Below are 11,927 nucleotides of genomic sequence, written 5' to 3'. Positions count from 1 at the left end.
AATAAATAAAATAATTTACATATTGTAGCCTTTCTTACAGGGTAATATATTAACACTGAATATAAAAATATTGAATGTACAACGAATGCAAGCTATCGTAATAGGGTCCATTTGAAATAATGTACAGTACTACACAAAATTGTTTAGTCTCCACAGATAGAATCAATATGCTTATAAAATGGGAGTAAAGGTTTTATTTAAATACTATATTTTAACAAGAAAATTTGGAAAAAATTCCTGGAATAGAAGTTATAGATACGGAGGTGTCCGAGTGTCGGGAAAAACATAATAATTAAACTGACTTTTACATTGGGCTTGTTGAATGATGCGAATGATGTATCAGCAACACAGACTATTGCTGATTTATATTTTTCAAAAAGAAAAAAAATCAATTTTGTATAAATTATTGAACAAATATATAATTGTCTTTCTCCTCACTAAAATTCTGGAGACGAATTTGTTTGGTATAAATAAAGGTTATTTTAATTTGAATGCCATCTGTGGGAGGGAGCTCCGCAAACTGTTCCAAAATTATAGCAACAAAGCTTGATTCCTTTTAAAGTGCATTAAACAATAAGTTGAGTTTACCTATTCTGTTGTCCAGGAATAAATATCTAACTAGGACACTCCTAACTTGGCCAATTAAGATGAGGTGGTCAGTGACCATCATCTTAATTGGCCAAGTTAGGAGTTAATTTGGTGATTTATAATGAAGTTCTATGGGACAATTTTAGGAATAGCCTCAAAACAAGACGTTACTATATTTCATTTGGAAATGCTTAATTTTTCTGATTTTTCCTTACTTTCCCTGGCCAACTTTCATTTTCTTGACTTTCTAAATTTTGAATATTTGGGAACTTTGTCCTATAATATAAAATAAAACATTTGAATACATCCAATGCAGTTAATCCAATTATTGTAAGTACCCTAAAAGTTTAACTGTAATTTATGTACAATTTATTTTTTATCTTTAAAAAATTTAAAAATCTTATTTAAAAGAATTTCATTATAAACAAGTTTTATAAAGGTTATATCTGAATAAGATGACAATTTAATATTTACAAAGGTTAACTTTTCTGCTAATTTTGTAAACAGTTTACTTCGACAAATCTTTGAGTTTTGCAAAAACCAATTTAGTATATTCAAATGTATGTGCAATTATTTGTGAAGAGAAGAAATATTTTTTCATACATTAAACTTACAACGGACGTTAAATCTTTAATATTTTATTTATTAATACATCTCGCTCATCTACGAAAATGTTATTTTTCAATATTAAATACATGCCATACTTCTATTTTGGAATATTTTTAAGTATTTTTCACTATTAACATTCTGTCAATCTTCCCGATTCGTCGTAGATCGATTCTTTGGGAGGCATCAAGTGCAATTCTAAGCAACCCGATGTGTAGGCCTGAAATACAAAAATCGACTGTTATTAAAAAAGTATTAACTCCAAAATATTTACAAATTGATAATTTATATAATTATTTAATATTTATTTCCCTATATATTGAAATAATGCCTTCATTTATTTTTTGGTTTAAGAGGGCCTTTTTCTTTCTTTAATGTTGTGGGTTTCACCAAGCCCACAAGAGGGCGACCGATTGCAGAGGGACGGGGCCAGACTGCCCGTGAGAAATTCCTGGGTTTTTTTGCAATGCCCAGATTTGATCCTTAATCTTCTGGGATGGTAGGCAGTCTCGACTGCCTTGGCTATCTGACTGTCTTATTTCAATATTTGTTTATGCAATCTATGAAAAATTTGCATGCAAAATAACTAGTAACATTGTCCAACCAGTATAAGCACGAATCACAGTGGATAAAACAAAGCACTGTAAATTAAATTAACAGCAATTAGGATGATAAATGATTTTAAATATTAACTTGCAACAGTTAGAGAAAATCATGTGCAATGTGGCCAAGAGTAATGTAATCCTTTTATGCCGTGAGGCAAGGCCTCTTCGATAAGATGTAAGGAAAACAGCTTATTGGGATCACTTTTGGAAATCTTTGATAGAAGACAACCAAGTGCATTACACTCTAATAAATGAATTTGGTAAAAATTACAAGCAGACCATTGAAAATTAAGACAGTATTATAAAGAAATCAATTCACAGCACTAGAGTCATAAAATTTGGAAAAAAATACTAAATAAATAACTTAATAGTTTCATTTGGCTAAATAAATCTGCTATGATAATCACAAGCTAAATTAAAATCCAGAACTTTACCATCTTGATTTTTTGTTTAAATTTAAAACAAAACAATCAATCAAGCAAAGAATATATTAAAATTTTAGTCACCTAAGTTATTTTCTTTATTTATTCATTCATTCTTGTTTGGCTACAAATACCATTAGTTGTCAAGAGCATACATAATCTATTAACAAAATAGTAATCTTCTTAAATGAACAAGTGTATACATACCAAAAGTAGTTGCACCAAGTGTTGCTACCTTTCACATCCAATTTCTGCTGATAGGCAGACTTACATTCAGTTGCATCTTATTATCTGGTTGAATAATGTTAGTCATAAGTTGGAAAAGATTGACATTTTAGGCTAATTTTTGCAAAATTACGACTTAAATACCAGAAATTAAAACTGTGGTTTGAATATCGTCTGATACAATTATAATCGACAAATAAGATCAAAATCCTTTAGAATCCAGCAGATAATTTAATTGAAAAAACATTTCTGCTGTTTTGAAAAGTTGCAAATAAAATTTAAAATTATATAATGCAATTATATAATGATAAANATTAAATATTATTTATATATAATAGAGTAATTATAATGATATCATTTTAAAGATAATTATTATTACAGAAACAAATATATGATGAATTAACTTATAAAATATTTACATTCTGTCGGAGATAACGAACACTACATAAAATTTTATTTTACGATTCTCTGGAATATCTGTACATATTCCTTATTTTTTTTATTAAAGTATTAATGAATAGCCTAAATGAAAAAAAAAGTATATTGAAAGGAAGAAAAGGAACAAGGAATTTCATGTTAAAGCTATATTTATATAATGAACTCAAAATACGACACAAGATTTGTTTAATCTCAATTGGATGATTAAGAACTTAGTTGTAAAGTTAATATTGTAGAGTATGTAACTATACATACATATCTTTATTTATTTATTTATAAACATTCATGTATAAACCTACATTTGTTATAGATTTGTAAATAAATAACGAAGGAAATTAGGGGAAAACGAAACTTTCGGGAAGAATAGAAATATCTATAAATTTTTGGTCAGTGGGTTGTTAAAGCTAGCGAGAACTGCAAAAACATCGTAACAAACCCCACACTGCATGTCTGCCACTATCAAGATCATTGTGAGTTTGTAACTATGAACGGAAACAGTTTTTTTTCACCAAAATATCGTAATGTTACTGATTATTATTCTCACACTAACAAGTAAGTCAAATTAATCTTAAGTATTACACGTGAGCTATTTTTTTTTAAATATTGTACGTTGCACTGAAAATTTATGTACTTATATTGTAATTGTTCAGTTTTTAAAATAGACTAACAATATTCAAATAATCTCTCCGTCTGAGGCAGAACAGAACCGAGTTGTTTTCTGTTGAAGGTTGAATTGTTTGCCAAAACTACCTCAAATATACCCATATTGATATGCTGGAGTGGATAGTGAATGCTAATTCTCATTTGTAAATTTTGCTGCTTATTAAAAAAATAATAATAATAATTTTTAATTCATATTTTAAATTTTTCAAGAAAATGTTTCCTGTACAATACAACTAATTTTAACAAATATTTACATAAAACAAAATAAACTACATAACAATGTAATTTTATCATTGGATTGGTTATTTTTATGTAATAAGGATAACAGTATACCAGGCAGAACAATGTCTGTTCTGTTTGAAGCCATTGTTCACAGAATGACAACATAATTGTATACAATTTACGGCACTTTTGAATGTGTTGTCAATGTACCCTTTCGGTCCCAATTACAACGCCGGTAACATACAAGACATTCCTATTTTCAGCGCTTTAGTAAGTGCTTCACAAAACATTCTTAAATACGATATTCTTTGAATATTTTTCGAAGACTTTCGAAAGGCTGCTGTTTCCTGCTTAAGAGTAAACATGGCGACGACCTATCGTGAGGAAGAGAGAAAAAGTATTTTTTTTTATGGAGAAAACTTCAAACTGATACGAACAGAGGTAAATCATTACCACTTTTCTTTCGCATTATTCTCTTAGAAAATTTTCGTATGAGGAACCTTTTTGGTTTGTTTTGAATTCAAGTCGAATCTTCGAAGCATTTCATAAACATTTCACATCAATGTTTATTCATAATCTTTCCCATGATAGTCGATTCATTATTAAGTTAGGCTCACTAATAGACGAAATCAAGGATTAACATAATGATAAGAAGCTTTAATTATTTTTAAAACTTGGCTTCTCTCACTAGAAGGTACTATATGCAATTTTTAAAATGACGCCTAATGAGTCACTTTGCAAACAAGAAGAAAACTTCTCAGATTTCATTTTATCTATTTCTGAAATATTCTATTAGATAAGTTAAGCTATTCAATAAGTTTTACGTGTAATAAAATTTACCATTTCTATTAAAGAATTTGAATTTTCAATTTTAACTTGCCTCATTTTTTTATATTTTAAAAAATATACTGTGTAAATGTAGTGGCAAATAATAATTATTTATTTAAACATTTTCTTGATGCTTTCCAATAAATTTACATGTGCTAATTGACTTTTTTTTGCGTAAGAAAAAAAATTATAAAATAATAATAATATTAATTACTAAAATTACTGAAAAACTTTATATAAGCTTTTTCATATACAGTCAACAACCTCTGATAATTAACATAAAAAAGATAATTGTTCTGAGGTTGGCTGAAAATTGCACGGGTGATTTGACATTGTAGAAAATCACAAAGACAATTTTGACATTGTAGAAAATCACAAAATATTTTCTAGAAATGCCCCCTAACGTGCAGAGAACTCTTAAAGATACAGATGTAAATTGATCTTCCATTGTAGGCTATGATTGAACTTGAAATATGTATGGAATGAACAATTTCTTCTGTGAGCTGAAATAGTTAAAAACAAGAGATTCTCTACAATGGTTATTCCTTGATTTTTAAAGAAAACTTTGTTTTTTACGTATACATTCAACCACATGAAAAGCCAGTAACCAAATTTTATTATGAAGAATTTTGTACAGTGCAGTATTTTCTACGCATCATTTTGAGGGAAGTTCCCGTTGTTGAAGTTAAAATAGGATTTTTAATGGCCGGAGCCGTTATTGCAGGTTAAACGGCATCACTTTAAAAGATTAATGTTTCATGAATTGGAATAGAACAACGAACTAGAATATATTACATAGAGTGGCTGTGACTTTAGATACAGCTCTCTTGGTGACAACGGTGGGTACACTCGACCGCCATTTTACTTTCATTCAAAACAATGATGTCTGTACCACGTGTTTGGCAGGATTGTCACTTTAGAATGTATTTTTCTTATCTAAATTTAGATTGTTTTGTTTACCCCAAAATTTGAGATTTAGGCAATTAAATAAGTGACATAAATCTAGACTGTTTCATCTCGAATGTAGCTATTTTTCTAGATTTTATTTAATTATTATAAAAATATTATTATATCAGACAGTACGGGTATTAAAGCAGATAGGTGGCACATTAAAAGAATAAAAATAAAATAATCCAGCAGCAAGTTGCTTAACTTTCCCTGCAACATTTGGTGGTGCCATTTGTTATGATATTTTATTTTAAAACGTTTTATATTTTTAACTATTATAAAATGGAAAAAACCTTAATTTTTAGGTTTTTTTCCATTAGGCTAATAACATAAAATCGTCATTAAGTTCGACTCTACTCGAGATATATACAACCCCCTTTATCTTTCTATTTCCTCGACCTTTAATCATCGAAATTTACTAGGGGATTGATGCTCGTAATAGCATCAATCCCCTAATAAACAAACCCTTCAGCAAAATTTCAGAAATTTTCGACAAAAGACACAGGAGTTACTAAATTTCAAAGAGAGTAAAAAAATCGTGCCCCACATACAAACACACACTAACAACCATACATACAAAATAAAAATCCCGAATTTTTTTTGTATTTTTTGACGTTTCAAGGTGCCCTAAGTCCAAAAATGTAAAAATCTCAAGGGATCATTTTTTTATACCGATCGCCATACTTTCCTTCTGTTATATAGGCTTATAACAGCATGGAAAGTAATATAAATTTTAAGTTTCTTATAAAAATTTAACTTGATCTATGCTTTTGATAACAACGACTCTTAATATGATTTTAAAAATCGTTACAATCAATTCAGATAATCTCTGAATGCATCCAAGAATTCTATCTGATTTCTATAATTTTTGGAGCTCAAAAGAGATATATATCGATTTGAAAAACATTCTCTTTGATAGGATTAAACTAGAAAACATACGGCAAAAACTCAAGTTGATGCTCATGATATTGGATTAGAGTACGAATTTCTTTAGTCTTGTGGAATGGTGTATCTTGTTGAAACTTTCTGTTCTTTACTTCTGGGAACGAAACGAAACTTAGAGAAATTTTAGGTAGAGACAGAAATGACGGTAAATATACTGTTTTCGACATTAAAATGCAGAAGTTCGTTTCTGGTAATAGCGGGCGAAAGGAAATGTTTTTTCGTTCTTATAACAATTCAGATTTTCTAGCTATATAAATTTCATAAACACGAATAATGACAATGTTATCGTCATATTTGCATATACACTACTCTTGCGTATAGTCAGTATTAATAATCTACCAACATTTGCAACATTTAAAATTATGATCGTATACGACACGTGGGCAGAACAAAACACCTGTATTTCAGTAGATAATTTATTTAGGAAAAATCCTTTGTATATTTAAGTGTTATTGAAATATGTACATATTGGTGTGTACAGTAGAAAAATCTGGAAAGTAACAAGCAGCTGAGTCAGTATGAAAAAGTGAGATGTGGAATTCTGTGCTCCCCATCTTTATTCTATACACTATCTATCCTTCTCTTAGAGTAGGAAATTAGTTCAATAAATATTAGTAAATATTGGTTATTCAATTTATTATGTTTAAGGGAAAGATATTAATTATATATTTACAAAATATTTAATGTTTCTTCATTATTTAGTAAAATAAATTTTGAAGATTGCATTATATTAACGTTATACTAACCTTCACAACTATACAGTATATAAATAAAGTATACTTGCAAAATTTACCTTTAACAAGCTTGAAAATACCGATATAATATTAAAGAAATATTTAAAATAAATAATTTTAGGGGGGAAATATATAACTTATATATGTAATTTTAAGAGAATTACAACAAAGAAAGATAACGTAACCGTGACGTGACGTTTATACGAAAATAAGCTGGCACTACGCAAACAACCTGCAAATTCAATTTTCGATTTTGATGTTTTCGAAAAGATAAAATAAATGACATCATCTTATCATAACAAATTGCTTTAGAATAAAATCACTTTCCTCAATTAATCCACGAAAAACGCGGGCACACGTCGCACACATCAATACACACATTGAAACACATCATTTCGAAAACAAGCAATTTTTATTTAGTGCAATATTTTTCGGTAGAAATGGCGACATCGATTTTTTATATTTTTTTATGAAAACGTTCCTTCCACCTACAGTTTATTATGAAGAAAACAAAATATATAAAATCATAGAAGCCTTTAATGTGAAATTATTTTATAACTTAATTTTTATACTATATAAAAGGATAAAAACTAATTTTTTTTTCATATTACTTTAATATAAATTCATACAAAAGTTATATTTAATACAAAATATTCATTGTATATTATCATTTTAATAAGAAATAGTAATACACACTTATAAATTATACATTGTGTGTTTACGTGTTTACTATTATTTTAATGTCAATTTTATGTAAATAAAAATTTATAATTTTATTTTTGAATATTACTTATAAAATATTCGAAAGAAAAAAATAATATAATTGTTTAATAATTTTAATTTTTCATTTTAAAACGTCACTTGTTTACTTGTGTAGCTATTATTATATCCAACGTGACCTTTTATGAAATGCTTGACGTAAAAACACTCGATATAAATATGGAATGCTTACATTCGTTCTTATAGATATTTCGATTGTGTTAAAGTATCATTTATATTAATGCTTTAAATTTAAATTTTGTATATTTTAATTACTCCAAGATTCATATCAATTTATTATTTATAATAATATTTTTATGCGATTTGTTACTTCATTCAAGAACGTAAATATGGTGCCATCTATGGACTTAAAACGAAACTGTCAATACTTTTTAATGTTATAATCGTTCTTTTTTTTAAGGGGAGAAATGTTATATTAATCTGTAATTTTAATACGTTTATTAATAACATTTTCCGAGATTGGGAGTGTAAATAGTAGAGATACTCTTTAATGAATCGTCGTTTATATTACAGTAGACCCCCCGATAACACTGTAGGTAATTCCGTGTTATATGAATTCCATGTTGTACGAGTCACTTAGATTTTACAAATACGTGAGCCGTTCACAGCCTGGCACACGTATTTGTAAAATCTAAGTGACTCGTACAACATGAAATTCACATAACACGGAATTATCTACAGTGTTATAGGGGGTACAATTAAATTGAATACAATGTTTAGCAACTGCTGATAAATGCGAATTATTTTTTACTGCATAAATATGCTCATTAAACCTAACTTTTAACTTTCACCCGTTTCATCTACATAATTTATCACACATAAACAATTAAATTTATATATTTCTTTGCCCGGTTCCAATATATTAGTTTTATTATTAATATTTGTGCTATTACAAATTAATTTTCCTTGTGATGAATTGTTACTTGTAAACTCTGAAACTATTTTCATTTTATAGAAGTTGAAACCAACAAGTTAGAATAACATAAAGTGCTAGTAACAGTGTTTATAGTGCCACTTTTGGAAGCTCGTTGAAGAGAAGGAAGCCATGACAGTTTCAGGGTAAAAAGCGAAAGAATACCGTAAGAAATAGTTATGCCACATTTTTGTGTTGCTATCAATTGTACCAAGTTATACGAAAGGTTCAGGAATTTCATTTCACAAGTAAGTTATAATTATTAATTTTGCTCACACTATACTTTTCTGTGTCGAATAAAATGTTTAACCATACTAAATTTACTTAGAATTAACAGAAAAGTTCACCACAAAACGATTACTGATGCTAATCAGTAATCGTTTTGTGAACGTCATATTTGCGTTCACAAAACATATTTGCGTTCACAAAATTCTAATCAGTAATCGTTTTGTGGTGAACTTTTTTATCTGTTTTTCATGTAGGAATAGATGAAAACTTATATCGGATTCCCGTGTGGCTTTGGAATTGCAATTTGGAATGCAAAAGAAAGCTTTGCTTTTTATCTTGCTGATAATACACAAAAGCGATTCAAACGACCCAGATAAAATTGAATCTGTATAGAGTTATATCACGCGTAAATAAATTTTTCTCATTTCTATTGTCTGTTTGGTTTGTTGGGTGTTTACCTTAATGGGCTAATGAAAATAGTCTCATATCTCATAAACACTTAAGAATATTACCGGCAGATATGCAAGACAAATATAGAATAAATAATAATGAAGGTAATAAAATTTGCATAAGATGATTACCATTCTTATCCAACAGAGTGTTAATAATCATAAATTACTGTCGAGTACAGTACTTATTGTACCTACCCTGAACTAATTTGCTGCGTAATAACGTAAGTAGAACAGCAAATTTTAAATCAGTATTCTTTGAATAAAGACCTAAAATATTTTAAAAGTTTATTTTATGTAACTAAAATAAACTTTTAAAATATTTTAGGTCTTTATTATAATAAATGTTTTTAATTGGCGAATATTATGATAAGATGTAAATCTAAATTCTGTAATGGAATTTTAAACCTTATTGTTAATAGTTTTTATAATTTTACAGTGGTTATAGATAATTATCTCTTCATATATGGCTGAAGAGTATCTTAAGGACGAAATGTATTCCAGAAATAATGTTTCAGTCGCATGATAGAAGTGTTATTTTGATGTTCTCGGTGTGGCATACGCCTATCTCCTCTACTCAGTGAATGATATAGCTTTATCAATATAAAAAGGCAGGTAATTTCTTTTATTAAGTACGATTATAATTTAGAATTTCATAATGGATGTTTCTGTACATTCAATATTTCAAGATTTAACTCTTTTTTTTTTTTTTTTTTACTTTTAGTCAAAATTTTAATGAAGATAACTGCGTAAAAACGATGGCGAATAACTTAGAAAATAAAAATTGGAAGCACATTTATGCACTAGAAAATGCAAGAGGAAGAATTTTAATATCCGAACTGATTTTTGGAGGCGTATGCAGACAAACTAGGAAAAGATTTTTAGTTAGAGCACCGGATAGATAGGAAACACCTATGCCTCTTTTTTTAAATATGTAGATGAACAGTTAATCATAATTACAGACAATGCTAGAGGTCAGGGTTTAGAAAAGTATAGATTTTCCAAAATATAATATTATTCAGTGCTGGATGAGTCAACACCGACGGACAATTCGATTGCTATCGAAGAGGTTCGATCTAAGCACTCAAATTCATCTATTCTTTCAATCTGAGTAGTTCGATTTTCTTAGAAATTTCTACAGACATGGACATAAAATATTCATTTTTCGTTCGATGGTTTCTTTTTACAATATAATAATAATAATTTTTAATTCATATTTTAAATTTTTCAAGAAAATGTTTCCTGTACAATACAACTAATTTTAACAAATATTTACATAAAACAAAATAAACTACATAACAATGTAATTTTATCATTGGATTGGTTATTTTTATGTAATAAGGATAACAGTATACCAGGCAGAACAATGTAGTTACCTTATTTTTGAGTTTTTTTTTTTTTTTAAATATTATTTCTTAATAAAAAATTAGAAAATCTTGAAGTTGTTAATAAAATGTGTGAAAATAAAAGCGCATAAAAATTTTATTCCGGATCAGAGCCGAATTTGTCTCAGAGGCTGGCCGACATCTTACTAGCGGTCGACGAAAAACTTTGAAATATCTACAATGTAAGTAGTTGATGCAATTATTTCATTCAACAGCATTTCAACAAAGAAAAATCCATTCCTTTCACGATTACTTCCAATTCGAGCACTTTAACATTGCTTAAAGGCATATAATTATCAAAATTCAATTTTACGTATAAAGTAGAGCGTCGTTTATCCGAATCAGTTGGGGACTGAGGTGGTTCGGATAACTTATTTTTCGGATAACCGATTATGTACGAAAAAAATATATTAACCTATCCCGTGTTGAATTTTTTCTCCGTTGCGTGTCGCTTCGCGTTGAATTTTCGTCAATGTTAAGCCTAACGTAAACTTTTTAAAATAATAATCGTGGCTATTGTATCGTTAAAAATTATTTCTTTGTTTTTTACAAACAAAATAAATATATTGAAAAATATAAAAACAAAAAAAAATATACTTTAGAAGTTGATCTAGTATCAAAAACATTCGATTCAGAGGACACACAATCCTCAGAAAAACACCACACAAAAGTACCAGTGCTGCCAGCTAAAACACACACACCAACAAAAAAAATATTGGAGTAGCCAAAGATTGCAGCGCCACAGCACTAGCGAAAATTTAAATTTGCCGACTGGAATTCTTTCGGATAACTGACGTTTCGGAGAAACGACGCTCTACTGTAACTTGAAATTAAAATTTCGGAAAATTAAAGCAATAAAAGTAAATATTGCAAACGTAGAAAATTATATTGAATTAAATATGCCGAGGAAAACAAAAACAAAAATCCTGAAAAATAATTTACTACGAG

At 28.4% G+C, this 11,927-nt stretch overlaps 1 long non-coding RNA gene across 1 annotated transcript; it reads left to right on the top strand.

The window, feature by feature from the left end:
* The first annotated feature begins 3,924 nt into the window (after nt 1-3,924).
* LOC111620964 lies at nt 3,925-10,782 on the top strand. The gene is made up of 4 exons (XR_002755988.1): nt 3,925-4,210; nt 8,960-9,165; nt 10,034-10,209; nt 10,319-10,782. It is a non-coding gene; the product is annotated as an uncharacterized LOC111620964 (long non-coding RNA).
* The last annotated feature ends 1,145 nt before the right edge of the window (nt 10,783-11,927 follow it).

Source organism: Centruroides sculpturatus, unplaced genomic scaffold, assembly GCF_000671375.1.
Source record: "Centruroides sculpturatus isolate CEXI.00-Female unplaced genomic scaffold, Cexi_2.0 scaffold252, whole genome shotgun sequence".
NCBI lineage: Eukaryota > Metazoa > Arthropoda > Arachnida > Scorpiones > Buthidae > Centruroides > Centruroides sculpturatus.
The sequence above is the reverse complement of the archived record's forward strand: the minus strand, read 5'-3'. Positions and strand labels throughout refer to the sequence as shown.